Raw genomic sequence first — 15,479 nt, 5'->3', positions numbered from 1 at the left:
ACAACTTCTTTATCCATTTTTCACTTTCTGCGATGTTGAACTTGTACTGTAAATGAGGTTCTGGTAAACAGAGCCATTCCAAACTTTGGGGTGGCTGTGTCTTTTTGATTTTAATTTCCCTAAGCTATAGGACCATAAGTGGAAGTGCCCTAGGCTCTGTTGCTTTGTTTTATAGATGTTTCAGGAAACACCATACACTTCTCCCGAGTGTCTGTTGGCAATTTACATCCCGCCCATCAGCATAACAAGGCTCCCAGTTCTCCATGGCCTGTCCTGCCTTTCTGGATTTTACACTTTTCTCAGATGGCCCTTTTGACTGGGGGGAAGTGAGACTTCATTGTAGTGCAGATTTCCTTTGCAAGCTTGCTTGGTTGGCCAAAAAGGGCGTATGCGTTTTTTCCTGAATATATTCAGGAAAAAACGCATACGCCCTTTTTGGCCAAGTGCATCATTGTGGACGTTCTGCCTCTTTTCCTATGCTTTCAATGCAATTCCAGTCTTCCTCCTGAAATCGGTTTCCTGCAATTCTGCCCCGCTTTCAAGTCCTCTTGGCAGCCTTACTTCAGTATATTTTTGGACGATAGCTGTCATTTATAACTCTGCAGGTTTGTGAATTACAGTGCCCCTGATCTCCTTTCTTCAACTCGCTTTCTTGTGACCTGGCCGCAACACCGCAGGATGGCTTCAGGCCCTAATCTGGTTCCGGCACAGCACGCTGAGCCTTTGGTTATTTCCTCTTCCTGGTGGGAAATGAGAGTTAAATTTGCCCGTCCAGACACCTCCAGCTAGTCTCTCATTGGTTCTCCCTATTCCTGTTCATCTTCCGCAGAAATTGCAAACTGGGCCAAACAGGAGGTTAAAGGCGCTGACTCTCCAAGTCGGGAGAGTGTTAGTAAAGCGTCTGGAATGTTGCACCCGAGTACCAGGTGAGGAAAACTGAGACATATTTGAACACATCTCCCGTTCACACGGTTGATCATACTCTGGGTTCCACATGCATGTTTTAGCTGAAGGAAGAATACCTTAAACCTGGAGAGTTGAGACCCGTGGAATGGGTACCATGCAATATGACTTCAAAGGGTCTTCATTTGCTCACCGAACCTCTCCAATCCTATCACTGCTGCGTTTATGCCCCTGTAAACACGCTGATTCTCTTTCGGAGACATAGCAATCCATAGGTTTTAAGATACTTACTAGTCAGGTACATTCTTAGGCGTTTAATATGGGGTGTTGAGTCCATTTCGTTGAGCAAGGAGTAGCTCTTGTCTATTCCATATTTGGCTTAAGGAACTTTATCTGTGCTCATTTCAATCTCTGGTTTTATGCAGCACCCCAACTCACTTTTCCTCTTAAGCAAGCATAAGTTGGTTTTCTAAATTTGAGACCCTGTTCTGTTTTGGAATTCAGTTCCTGTGTAGCCAAGTTTACATTCCGTGTATTACTGATATCTTATGATGTTTCTTTCTCTGTGTGACTTATTTCAGTTAGAATCATCGTACCTGAATCCACTCATTATGCTGCTACGGGCCTGATGACATAGATTTCATTGCTGAGTGATACTGCATTGTAAGTAAGTACCACAAGTTCTTTATCCATTTTTCACTTTCTGTGATATTGAACTTGTACGGTAAACGAGGTCCTTGTAAACAGAGGCGTCCCAAACTTTGGGGTGGCTGTGTCTTTTTGATTTTAATTTCCCTAAGCTATAGGACCATAAGTGGAAGTGCCCTAGGCTCTGTTGCTTTGTTTTTTAGATGTTTCAGGAAACACCATACACTTCTCCCGAGTGTCTGTTGGCAATTTACATCCCGCCCATCAGCATAACAAGGCTCCCAGTTCTCCATGGCCTGTCCTGCCTTTCTGGATTTTACACTTTTTTCAGATGGCCCTTTTGACCGGGGGGAAGTGAGACTTCATTGTAGTGCAGATTTCCTTTGCAAGCTTGCTTGGTTGGCCAAAAAGGGCGTATGCGTTTTTTCCTGAATATATTCAGGAAAAAACGCATACGCCCTTTTTGGCCAAGTGCATCATTGTGGACATTCTGCCTCTTTTCCTATGCTTTCAATGCAATTCCTGTCTACCTCCTGAAATCGGTTTCCTGCAATTCTGCCCCACTTTCAAGTCCTCTTGGCAGCCTTACTTCAGTATATTTTTGGACGATAGCTGTCATTTATAACTCTGCAGGTTTGTGAATTACAGTGCCCCTGAGCTCCTTTCTTCAACTCGCTTTCTTGTGAGCTGGCCGCAACACCGCAGGATGGCTTCAGGCCCTAATCTGGTTCCGGCACGGCACGCTGAGCCTTTGTTTAATTCCTCTTCCTGGTGGGAAATGAGAGTTAAATTTGCCCGTCCAGACACCTCCAGCTAGTCTCTCATTGGTTCTCGCTATTCCTGTTCATCTTCCGCAGAAATTGCAAACTGGGCCAAACAGGAGGTTAAAGGGACTGACTCTCCAAGTCGGGAGAGTGTTAGTAAAGCATCTGGAATGTTGCACCCGATTACCAGGGTACGAAAACTGAGACATATTTGAACACGTCTCCGGATCACATTGTTGATCATACTCTGGGTTCCACATGCATGTTTTAGCTGAAGGAAGAATACCTTAAACCTGGAGAGTTGAGAGCCGTGGAATGGGTACCATGCAATATGACTTCAAAGAGTCTTCATTTGCTCACCGAACCTCTCCAATCCTATCACTGCTGCGTTTATGCCCCTGTACACACACTTGATTCTCTTTTGGAGACATAGCAATCCATAGGTTTTAAGATACTTACTAGTCAGGTACATTCTTTGGCGTTTAATATGGGGTGTTGAGTCCATTTTGTTGAGCAAGGAGTAGCTCTTGTCTATTGCATATTTAGCTTAAGGAACTTTATCTGTGCTCATTTCAATCTCTGGTTTTATGCAGCACCCCAACTCACCTTTCCCCTTAAGCAAGCAGAAGTTGGTTTTCTAAATTTGAGACCCTGTTCTGTTTTGGAATTCAGTTCCTGTGTAGCCAAGTTTACATTCCGTGTATTAGTGATATCTTATGTTGTTTCATTTTCTGTGTGACTTATTCCAGTTAGAATCATCGTACCTGAATCCACTCATTATGCTGCTACGGGCCTGATGACATAGATTTCATTGCTGAGTGATACTGCATTGTACGTAAGTACCATAAGTTCTTTATCCACTTTTCACTTTCTGCGATGTTGAACTTGTACTGTAAACGAAGTTCTTGTAAACAGAGGCGTCCCAAACTTTGGGGTGGCTGTGTCTTTTTTATTTTAATTTCCCTAAGCTATAGCACCATAAGTGGAAGTGCCCTAGGCTGTGTTGCTTTGTTTTTTAGATGTTTCAGGAAACACCATACACTTCTCCTGAGTGTCTGTTGGAAATTTACATCCCGCCCATCAGCATAACAAGGCTCCCAGTTCTCCATGGCCTGTCCTGCCTTTCTGGATTTTACACATTTTTCAGATGGCCCTTTTGACCGGGGGGAAGTGAGACTTCATTGTAGTGCAGATTTCCTTTGCAAGCTTGCTTGGTTGGCCAAAAAGGGCGTATGCGTTTTTTCCTGAATATATTCAGGAAAAAACGCATACGCCCTTTTTGGCCAAGTGCATCATTGTGGACGTTCTGCCTCTTTTCCTATGCTTTCAATGCAATTCCAGTCTACCTCCTGAAATCGGTTTCCTGCAATTCTGCCCCACTTTCAAGTCCTCTTGGCAGCCTTACTTCAGTATATTTTTGGACGATAGCTGTCATTTATAACTCTGCAGGTTTGTGAATTACAGTGCCCCTGAGCTCCTTGCTTCAACTCGCTTTCTTGTGAGCTGGCCGCAACACCGCAGGATGGCTTCAGGCCGTAATCTGGTTCCGGCACGGCATGCTGAGCCTTTGGTTATTTCCTCTTCCTGGTGGGAAATGAGAGTTAAATTTGCCCGTCCAGACACCTCCAGCTAGTCTCTCATTGGTTCTCCCTACTCCTGTTCATCTTCCACAGAAATTGCAAACTGGACCAAACAGGAGGTTAAAGGCGCTGACTCTCCAAGTGGGTAGAGTGTTAGTAAAGCGTCTGGAATGTTGCACCCGAGTACCAGGGGAGGAAAACTGAGACATATTTGAACACGTCTTCCGTTCACATGGTTGATCATACTCTGGGTTCCACATGCATGTTTTTGCTGAAGGAAGAATACCTTAAACCTCGGTAGTTGAAACCCGTGGAATGGGTACCATGCAATATGACTTCAAAGGGTCTTCATTTGCTCACCGAACCTCTCCAAACCTATCACTGCTGCGTTTATGCCCCTGTACACACGCTTGATTCTCTTTTGGAGACATAGCAATCCATAGGTTTTAAGATACTTACTAGTCAGGTACATTCTTACGCGTTTAATATGGGGTGTTGAGTCCATTTCGTTGAGCAAGGAGTAGCTCTTGTCTATTCCATATTTGGCTTAAGGAACTTTATCTGTGCTCATTTCAATCTCTGGTTTTATGCAGCACCCCAACTCACCTTTCCCCTTAAGCAAGCATAAGTTGGTTTTCTAAATTTGAGACCCTGTTCTGTTTTGGAATTCAGTTCCTGTGTAGCCAAGTTTACATTCCGTGTATTACTGATATCTTATGATGTTTCATTTTCTGTGTGACTTATTCCAGTTAGAATTATCGTACCTGAATCCACTCATTATGCTGCTACGGGCCTGATGACATACATTTCATTGCTGAGTGATACTGCATTGTACGTAAGTACCACAACTTCTTTATCCATTTTTCACTTTCTGCGATGTTGAACTTGTACTGTAAATGAGGTTCTTGTAAACAGAGCTGTTCCATACTTTGGGGTGGCTGTGTCTTTTTGATTTTAATTTCCCTAAGCTATAGGACCATAAGTGGAAGTGCCCTAGGCTCTGTTGCTTTGTTTTTTAGATGTTTCAGGAAACACCATACACTTCTCCCGAGTGTCTGTTGGCAATTTACATCCCGCCCATCAGCATAACAAGGCTCCCAGTTCTCCATGGCCTGTCCTGCCTTTCTGGATTTTACACTTTTTTCAGATGGCCCTTTTGACCGGGGGGAAGTGAGACTTCATTGTAGTGCAGATTTCCTTTGCAAGCTTGCTTGGTTGGCCAAAAAGGGCGTATGCGTTTTTTCCTGAATATATTCAGGAAAAAACGCATACGCCCTTTTTGGCCAAGTGCATCATTGTGGACGTTCTGCCTCTTTTCCTATGCTTTCAATGCAATTCCAGTCTACCTCCTGAAATCGGTTTCCTGCAATTCTGCCCCGCTTTCAAGTCCTCTTGGCAGCCTTACTTCAGTATATTTTTGGACGATAGCTGTCATTTATAACTCTGCAGGTTTGTTAATTACAGTGACCCTGAGCTCCTTTCTTCAACTCGCTTTCTTGTGACCTGGCCGCAACACCGCAGGATGGCTTCAGGCCCTAATCTGGTTCTGGCATGGCACGCTGAGCCTTTGGTTAATTCCTCTTCCTGGTGGGAAATGAGAGTTAAATTTGCCCGTCCAGACACCTCCAGCTAGTCTCTCATTGGTTCTCGCTATTCCTGTTCATCTTCCGCAGAAATTGCAAACTGGGCCAAACAGGAGGTTAAAGGCGCTGACTCTCCAAGTGGGTAGAGTGTTAGTAAAGCGTCTGGAATGTTGCACCCGAGTACCAGGGGAGGAAAACTGAGACATATTTGAACACGTCTCCCGTTCACACGTTTGATCATACTCTGGGTTCCACATGCGTGTTTTAGCTGAAGGAAGAATACCTTAAACCTGGAGAGTTGAGACCCGTGGAATGGGTACCATGCAATATGACTTCAAAGGGTCTTCATTTGCTCACCGAACCTCTCCAATCCTATCACTACTGCGTTTATGCCCCTGTACACATGCTTGATTCTCTTTCGGAGACATAGCAATCCATAGGTTTTAAGATACTTACTATTCAGGTACATTCTTAGGCGTTTAATATGCGGTGTTGAGTCCATTTCGTTGAGCAAGGAGTAGCTCTTGTCTATTCCATATTTGGCTTAAGGAACTTTATCTGTGCTCATTTCCATCTCTGGTTTTATGCAGCACCCCAACTCACCTTTACCCTTAAGCAAGCATAAGTTGGTTTTCTAAATTTGAGACCCTGTTCTGTTCTGTAATTCAGTTCCTGTGTAGCCAAGTTTACATTCCGTGTATTACTGATATCTTATGATGTTTCTTTTTCTGTGTGACTTATTTCAGTTAGAATCATCATACCTGAATCCACTCATTGTGCTGCTAAGGGCCTGATGACATAGATTTCATTGCTGAGTGATATTGCTTTGTAAGTGAATACCACAACTTCTTTATCCATTTTTCAGTTTCTGCGATGTTGAACTTGTACTGTAAACGAGGTTCTTGTAAACAGAGGTGTCCCAAACTTTGGGGTGGCTGTGTCTTTTTGATTTTAATTTCCCTAAGCTATAGGACCATAAGTGGAAGTGCCCTAGGCTCTGTTGCTTTGTTTTTTAGATGTTTCAGGAAACACCATACACTTCTCCCGAGTGTCTGTTGGCAATTTACATCCCGCCCATCAGCATAACAAGGCTCCCAGTTCTCCATGGCCTGTCCTGCCTTTCTGGATTTTACACTTTTTTCAGATGGCCCTTTTGACCGGGGGGAAGTGAGACTTCATTGTAGTGCAGATTTCCTTTGCAAGCTTGCTTGGTTGGCCAAAAAGGGCGCATGCGTTTTTTCCTGAATATATTCAGGAAAAAACGCATGCGCCCTTTTTGGCCAAGTGCATCATTGTGGACCTTCTGCCTCTTTTCCTATGCTTTCAATGCAATTCCAGTCTACCTCCTGAAATCGGTTTCCTGCAATTCTGCCCCACTTTCAAGTCCTCTTGGCAGCCTTACTTCAGTATATTTTTGGACGATAGCTGTCATTTATAACTCTGCAGGTTTGTGAATTACAGTGCCCCTGAGCTCCTTTCTTCAACTCGCTTTCTTTTGAGCTGGCCGCAACACCGCAGGATGTCTTCAGGCCCTAATCTTGTTCCGGCACGGCATGCTGAGCCTTTGGTTATTTCCTCTTCCTGGTGGGAAATGAGAGTTAAATTTGCCCGTCCAGACACCTCCAGGTAGTCTCTCATTGGTTCTCCCTATTCCTGTTCAATTTCCACAGAAATTGCAAACTGGCCCAAGCAGGAGGTTAAAGGCGCTGATTCTCCAAGGGAGAGAGTGTTAGTAAAGCGTCTGGAATGTTGCACCCGAGTATCAGGGGTGGAAAACTGAGACGTATTTGAACACGTGTCCCGATCACATGGTTGATCATACTCTGGGTTCCACATGCATGTTTTAGCTGAAGGAAGAATACCTTAAACCTGGGTAGTTGAAACCCGTGGAATGGGTACCATGCAATATGAATTCAAAGGGTCTTCATTTGCTCACCGAACCTCTCCAATCCTATCACTGCTGCGTTTATGCCCCTGTACACATGCTTGATTCTCTTTCGGAGACATAGCAATCCATAGGTTTTAAGATACTTACTAGTCAGGTACATTCTTAGGCGTTTAATATGTGGTGTTGAGTCCATTTCGTTGAGCAAGGAGTAGCTCTTGTCTATTCCATATTTGGCTTAAGGAACTTTATCTGTGCTCATTTCGATCTCTGGTTTTATGCAGCACCCCAACTCACCTTTACCCTTAAGCAAGCATAAGTTGGTTTTCTAAATTTGAGACCCTGTTCTGTTTTGGAATTCAGTTCCTGTGTAGCCAAGTTTACATTCTGTGTATTACTGATATCTTATGATGTTTCTTTTTCTGTGTGACTTATTTCAGTTAGAATCATCATACCTGAATCCACTCATTGTGCTGCTAAGGGCCTGTTGACATAGATTTCATTGCTGAGTGATATTCCTTTGTAAGTAAATACCACAACTTCTTTATCCATTTTTCACTTTCTGCGATGTTGAACTTGTACTGTAAATGAGGTTCTTGTAAACAGAGGCGTCCCAAACTTTGGGTGGCTGTGTCTTTTTGATTTTAATTTCCCTAAGCTATAGGACCATAAGTGGAAGTGCCCTAGGCTCTGTTGCTTTGTTTTTTAGATGTTTCAGGAAACACCATACACTTCTCCCGAGTGTCTGTTGGCAATTTACATCCCGCCCATCAGCATAACAAGGCTCCCAGTTCTCCATGGCCTGTCCTGCCTTTCTGGATTTTACACTTTTTTCAGATGACCCTTTGGACCGGGGGGAAGTGAGACTTCATTGTAGTGCAGATTTCCTTTGCAAGCTTGCTTGGTTGGCCAAAAAGGGCGTATGCGTTTTTTCCTGAATATATTCAGGAAAAAACGCATGCGCCCTTTTTGGCCAAGTGCATCATTGTGGACCTTCTGCCTCTTTTCCTATGCTTTCAATGCAATTCCAGTCTACCTCCTGAAATCGGTTTCCTGCAATTCTGCCCCGCTTTCAAGTCCTCTTGGCAGCCTTACTTCAGTATATTTTTGGACGATAGCTGTCATTTATAACTCTGCAGGTTTGTGAATTACAGTGCCCCTGAGCTCCTTTCTTCAACTCGCTTTCTTGTGAGCTGGCCGCAACACCACAGGATGTCTTCAGGCCCTAATCTGGTTCCGGCACGGCATGCTGAGCCTTTGGTTATTTCCTCTTCCTGGTGGGAAATGAGAGTTAAATTTGCCCGTCCAGACACCTCCAGATAGTCTCTCATTGGTTCTCCCTATTCCTGTTCATCTTCCACAGAAATTGCAAACTGGGCCAAGCAGGAGGTTAAAGGCGCTGACTCTCCAAGGGAGAGAGTGTTAGTAAAGCTTCTGGAATGTTGCACACGAGTATCAGGGGTGGAAAACTGAGACATATTTGAACACGTGTCCTGATCACATGGTTGATCATACTCTGGGTTCCACATGCATGTTTTAGCTGAAGGAAGAATACCTTAAACCTGGGTAGTTGAAACCCGTGGAATGGGTACCATGCAATATGATTTCAAAGGGTCTTCATTTGCTCACCGAACCTCTCCAGTCCTATCACTGCTGCCTTTATGCCCCTGTACACATGCTTGATTCTCTTTTGGAGACATAGCAATCCATAGGTTTTAAGATACTTACTAGTCAGGTACATTCTTAGGCGTTTAATATGGGGTGTTGAGTCCATTACGTTGAGCAAGGAGTAGCTCTTGTCTATTCCATATTTGGCTTAAGGAACTTTATCTGTGCTCATTTCAATCTCTGGTTTTATGCAGCACCCCAACTCACCTTTCCCCTTAAGCAAGCATAAGTTGGTTTTCTAAATTTGAGACCCTGTTCTGTTCTGTAATTCAGTTCCTGTGTAGCCAAGTTTTCATTCCGTGTATTACTGCTATCTTATGATGTTTCTTTTTCTGTGTGACTTATTTCAGTTAGAATCATCATACCTGAATCCAATCATTGTGCTGCTAAGGGCCTGATGACATAGATTTCATTGCTGAGTGATATTGCTTTGTAAGTAAATACCACAACTTCTTTATCCATTTTTCACTTTCTGCGATGTTGAACTTGTACTGTAAACGAGGTTCTTGTAAACAGAGCCGTTCCAAACTTTGGGGTGGCTGTGTCTTTTCGATTTTAATTGCCCTAAGCTATAGGACCATAAGTGGAAGTGCCCTAGGCTCTGTTGCTTTGTTTTTTAGATGTTTCAGGAAACACCATACACTTCTCCCGAGTGTCTGTTGGCAATTTACATCCCGCCCATCAGCATAACAAGGCTCCCAGTTCTCCATGGCCTGTCCTGCCTTTCTGGATTTTACACTTTTTTCAGATGGCCCTTTTGACCGGGGGGAAGTGAGACTTCATTATAGTGCAGATTTCCTTTGCAAGCTTGCTTGGTTGGCCAAAAAGGGCGTATGCGTTTTTTCCTGAATATATTCAGGAAAAAACGCATACGCCCTTTTTGGCCAAGTGCATCATTGTGGACGTTCTGCCTCTTTTCCTATGCTTTCAATGCAATTCCAGTCTACCTCCTGAAATCGGTTTCCTGCAATTCTGTCCCGCTTTCAAGTCCTCTTGGCAGCCTTACTTCAGTATATTTTTGGATGATAGCTGTCATTTATAACTCTGCAGGTTTGTGAATTACAGTGCCCCTGAGCTCCTTTCTTCAACTCGCTTTCTTGTGACCTGGCCGCACCACCGCAGGATGGCTTCAGGCCCTAATCTGGTTCAAGAATGGCACGCTGAGCCTTTGGTGAATTCCTCTTCCTGGTGGGAAATGAGAGTTAAATTTGCCTGTCCAGACACCTCCAGCTAGTCTCTCATTGGTTCTCGCTATTCCTGTTCATCTTCCGCAGAAATTGCAAACTGGGCCAAACAGGAGGTTAAAGGGACTGACTCTCCAAGTCAGGAAAGTGTTAGTAAAGCGTCTGAAATGTTGCACCCGAGTACCAGGGGAGGAAAACTGAGACATATTTGAACACATCTTCCATTCACACGGTTGATTATACTCTGGGTTCCACATGCATGTTTTAGCTGAAGGAAGAATACCTTAAACCTGGAGAGTTGAGACCCGTGGAATGGGTACCATGCAATATGACTTCAAAGGGTCTTCATTTGCTCACCGAACCTCTGCAGTCTTATCACTGCTGCGTTTATGCCCCTGTACACTCACTTGATTGTCTTTCGGAGACATAGCAATCCATAGGTTTTAAGATACTTACTAGTCAGGTACGTTCTTTGGCATTTAAAATGGGGTGTTGAGTCCATTTCGTTGAGCAAGAAGTAGCTCTTGTCTATTCCATATTTGGCTTAAGGAACTTTATCTGTGCTCATTTCAATCTCTGGTTTTATGCAGCACCCCAACTCACCTTTCCCCTTAAGCAAGCATAAGTTGGTTTTCTAAATTTGAGACCCTCTTCTGTTCTGTAATTCAGTTCCTGTGTAGCCAAGTTTTCATTCCGTGTATTAGTGATATCTTATGATGTTTCTTTTTCTGTGTGACTTATTTCAGTTAGAATCATCATACCTGAATCCACTCATTATGCTGCTACGGGCCTGATGACATAGATTTCATTGCTGAGTGATACTGCATTGTACGTAAGTACCACAAATTCTTTATTCATTTTACACTTTCTGTGATATTGAACATGTACGGTAAACGAGGTTCTTGTAAACAGAGGCGTCCCAAACTTTGGGGTGGCTGTGTCTTTTTGATTTTAATTTCCCTAAGCTATAGGACCATAAGTGGAAGTGCCCTAGGCTCTGTTCCTTTGTTTTTTAGATGTTTCAGGAAACACCATACACTTCTCCCGAGTGTCTGTTGGCAATTTACATCCCGCCCATCAGCATAAGAAGGCTCCCAGGTCTCCATGGCCTGTCCTGCCTTTCTGGATTTTACACTTTTTTCAGATGGCCCTTTTGACCGGGGGGGAAGTGAGACTTCATTGTAGTGCAGATTTCCTTTGCAAGTTTGCTTGGTTGGCCAAAAAGGGCATATGCGTTTTTTCCTGAATATATTCAGGAAAAAACGCATACGCCCTTTTTGGCCAAGTGCATCATTGTGGACGTTCTGCCTCTTTTCCTATGCTTTCAATGCAATTCCAGTCTACCTCCTGAAATCGGTTTCCTGCAATTCTGCCCCGCTTTCAAGTCCTCTTGGCAGCTTTACTTCAGTATATTTTTGGACGATAGCTGTCATTTATAACTCTACAGGTTTGTGAATTACAGTGCCCCTGAGCTCCTTTCTTCAACTCGCTTTCTTTTGAGCTGGCCGCAACACCGCAGGATGGCTTCAGGCCCTAATCTGTTTCCGGCACGGCACGCTGAGCCTTTGGTTATTTCCTCTTCCTGGTGGGAAATGAGAGTTAAATTTGCCCGTCCAGACACCTCCAACTAGTCTCTCATTGGTTCTCGCTATTCCTGTTCATCTTCCGCAGAAATTGCAAACTGGGCCAAACAGGAGGTTAAAGGCGCTGACTCTCCAAGTGGGGAGAGTGTTAGTAAAGCGTCTGGAATGTTGCACCTGAGTACCAGGTGAGGAAAACTGAGACATATTTGAACACGTCTCCCGTTCACACGGTTGATCATACTCTGGGTTCCACATGCATGTTTTTGCTGAAGGAAGAATACCTTAAACCTGGGTAGTTTAAACCCGTGGAATGGGTACCATGCAATATGAGTTCAAAGGGTCTTCATTTGCTCACCGAACCTCTCCAATCCTATCACTGCTGCGTTTATGCCCCTGTACACATGCTTGATTCTCTTTCGGAGACATAGCAATCCATAGGTTTTAACATAATTACTAGTCAGGTACATTCTTGGGCGTTTAATATGCGGTGTTGAGTCCACTTCGTTGAGCAAGGAGTAGCTCTTGTCTATTCCATATTTGGCTTAAGGAACTTTATCTGTGCTCATTTCAATCTCTGGTTTTATGCAGCACCCCAACTCACCTTTCCCCTTAAGCAAGCATAAGTTGGTTTTCTAAATTTGAGACCCTGTTCTGTTTTGGAATTCAGTTCCTGTGTAGCCAAGTTTACATTCCGTGTATTAGTGATATCTTATGATGTTTCTTTTTCTGTGTGACTTATTTCAGTTAGAATCATCATACCTGAATCCACTCATTGTGCTGCTAAGGGCCTGATGACATAGACTTCATTGCTGAGTGATATTGCTTTGTAAGTAAATACCACAACTTCTTTATCCATTTTTCACTTTCTGCGATGTTGAACTTGTACTGTAAACGAGGTTCTTGTAAACCGAGCCGTTCCAAACTTTGGGGTGGCTGTGTCTTTTTGATTTTAATTTCCCTAAGCTATAGGACCATAAGTGGAAGTGCCCTAGGTTCTGTTGCTTTGTTTTTTAGATGTTTCAGGAAACACCATACACTTCTCCCGAGTGTCTGTTGGCAATTTACATCCTGCCCATCAGCATAACAAGGCTCCCAGTTCTCCATGGCCTGTCCTGCCTTTCTGGATTTTACACTTTTTTCAGATGACCCTTTTGACCGGGGGGAAGTGAGACTTCATTGTAGTGCAGATTTCCTTTGCAAGCTTGCTTGGTTGGCCAAAAAGGGCGTATGCGTTTTTTCCTGAATATATTCAGGAAAAAACGCATACGCCCTTTTTGGCCAAGTGCATCATTGTGGACGTTCTGCCTCTTTTCCTATGCTTTCAATGCAATTCCAGTCTACCTCCTGAAATCGGTTTCCTGCAATTCTGCCCCGCTTTCAAGTCCTCTTGGCAGCCTTACTTCAGTATATTTTTGGACGATAGCTGTCATTTATAACTCTGCAGGTTTGTGAATTACAGTGCCCCTGAGCTCTTTTCTTCAACTCGCTTTCTTTTGAGCTGGCCGCAACATCGCAGGATGGCTTCAGGCCCTAATCTGGTTCCAGCACTGCACGCTGAGCCTTTGGTTATTTCCTCTTCCTGGTGGGAAATGAGAGTTAAATTTGCCCGTCCAGACACCTCCAGCTAGTCTCTCATTGGTTCTCCCTATTCCTGTTCATCTTCCGCAGAAATTGCAAACTGAGCCAAACAGGAGGTTAAAGGCGCTGACTCTCCAAGTGGGGAGAGTGTTAGTAAAGCGTCTGGAATGTTGCACCCGAGTTCCAGGGGAGGAAAACTGAGACATATTTGAACACGTCTCCCGTTCACACAGTTGATCATACTCTGGGTTCCACATGCATGTTTTAGCTGAAGGAAGAATACCTTAAACCTGGAGAGTTGAGACCCGTGTAATGGGTACCATGAAATATGACTTTAAAGAGTCTTCATTTGCTCACCGAACCTCTCCAATCCTATCACTGCTGCGTTTATGCCCCTGTACACACGCTTGATTCTCTTTCGGAGACATAGCAATCCATAGGTTTTAAGATACTTACTAGTCAGGTACATTCTTGGGCGTTTAATATGCGGTGTTGAGTCCACTTCGTTGAGCAAGGAGTAGCTCTTGTCTATTACATATTTGGCTTAAGGAACTTTATCTGTGCTCATTTCAATCTCTGGTTTTATGCAGCATCCCAACTCACCTTTCCCCTTAAGCAAGCATAAGTTGGTTTTCTAAATTTGAGACCCTGTTCTGTTCTGTAATTCAGTTCCTATGTAGCCAAGTTTACATTCCGTGTATTACTGATATCTTATGATGTTTCTTTTTCTGTGTGACTTATTTCAGTTAGAATCATCGTACCTGAATCCCCTCATTATGCTGCTATGGGCCTGATGACATAGATTTCGTTGCTGAGTGATACTGCATTGTACGTAAGTACCACAAGTTCTTTATCCATTTTTCACTTTCTGTGATATTGAACTTGTACGGTAAATGAGGTTCTTGTAAACAGAGGCATCCCAAACTTTGGGGTGGCTGTGTCTTTTTGATTTTAATTTCCCTAAGCTATGGGACCATAAGTGGAAGTGCCCTAGGCTCTGTTGCTTTGTTTTTTAGATGTTTCAGGAAACACCATACACTTCTCCTGAGTGTCTGTTGGCAATTTACATCCCGCCCATCAGCATAACAAGGCTCCCAGTTCTCCATGGCCTGTCCTGCCTTTCTGGATTTTACACTTTTTTCAGATGGCCCGTTTGACCGGGGTGAAGTGAGACTACATTGTAGTGCAGATTTCCCCTGCCAGCTTGCTTGGTTGGCCAAAAAGGGCGTATGCGTTTTTTCCTGAATATATTCAGGAAAAAACGCATACGCCCTTTTTGGCCAAGTGCATCATTGTGGACGCTCTGCCTCTTTTCCTATGCTTTCAATGCAATTCCAGTCTACCTCCTGAAATCGGTTTCCTGCAATTCTGCCCCGCTTTCAAGTCCTCTTGGCAGCCTTACTTCAGTATATTTTTGGACGATAGCTGTCATTTATAACTCTGCAGGTTTGTGAATTACAGTGCCCCTGATCTCCTTTCTTCAACTCGCTTTCTTGTGACCTGGCCGCAACACCGCAGGATGGCTTCAGGCCCTAATCTGGTTCCAGCCCTGCTCGCTGAGCCTTTGGTTAATTCCTCTTCCTGGTGGGAAATGACAGTTAAATTTGCCCGTCCAGACACCTCCAGCTAGTCTCTCATTTGTTCTCGCTATTCCTGTTCATCTTCCGCAGAAATTGCAAACTGGGCCAAACAGGAGGTTAAAGGGACTGTCTCTCCAAGTCCGGAGAGTGTTAGTAAAGCGTCTGGAATGTTGCACCCGAGTACCAGGGTACGAAAACTGAGACATATTTGAACACATCTCCCGATCACATGGTTGATCATACTCTGGGTTCCACATGCATGTTTTTGCTGAAGGAAGAATACCTTAAACCTGGGTAGTTGAAACCCGTGGAATGGGTACCATGCAATATGAGTTCAAAGGGTCTTCATTTGCTCACCGAACCTCTCCAATCCTATCACTGCTGCGTTTATGCCCCTGTACACATGCTTGATTCTCTTTCGGAGACATAGCAATCCATAGGTTTTAAGATACTTACTAGTCAGGTACATTCTTAGGCGTTTAATATGCGGTGTTGAGTCCATTTCGTTGAGAAAGGAGTAGCT

General features: G+C 43.9%; 1 long non-coding RNA gene across 3 annotated transcripts in view; it reads left to right on the top strand.

Moving 5' to 3' along the window:
• LOC307178661 overlaps positions 1-15,479 on the top strand; it is a 1,149,198-nt gene that overhangs the window by 870,466 nt on the left and 263,253 nt on the right. The window contains exon 2 of one of the 3 annotated variants that reach the window (XR_013825249.1): positions 4,645-4,730. The exons of the other annotated variants lie outside the window; for them this stretch is intronic. This is a non-coding gene — a long non-coding RNA (uncharacterized lncRNA). The remainder of the gene's footprint in view (positions 1-4,644; positions 4,731-15,479) is intronic. 3 annotated transcript variants of the gene reach the window in all.

This window comes from Stenella coeruleoalba (assembly GCF_951394435.1).
Source record: "Stenella coeruleoalba genome assembly, chromosome: 2".
NCBI classification, from domain to species: Eukaryota; Metazoa; Chordata; class Mammalia; order Artiodactyla; family Delphinidae; genus Stenella; species Stenella coeruleoalba.
This window is presented reverse-complemented; position numbering and strand designations above follow the sequence as displayed.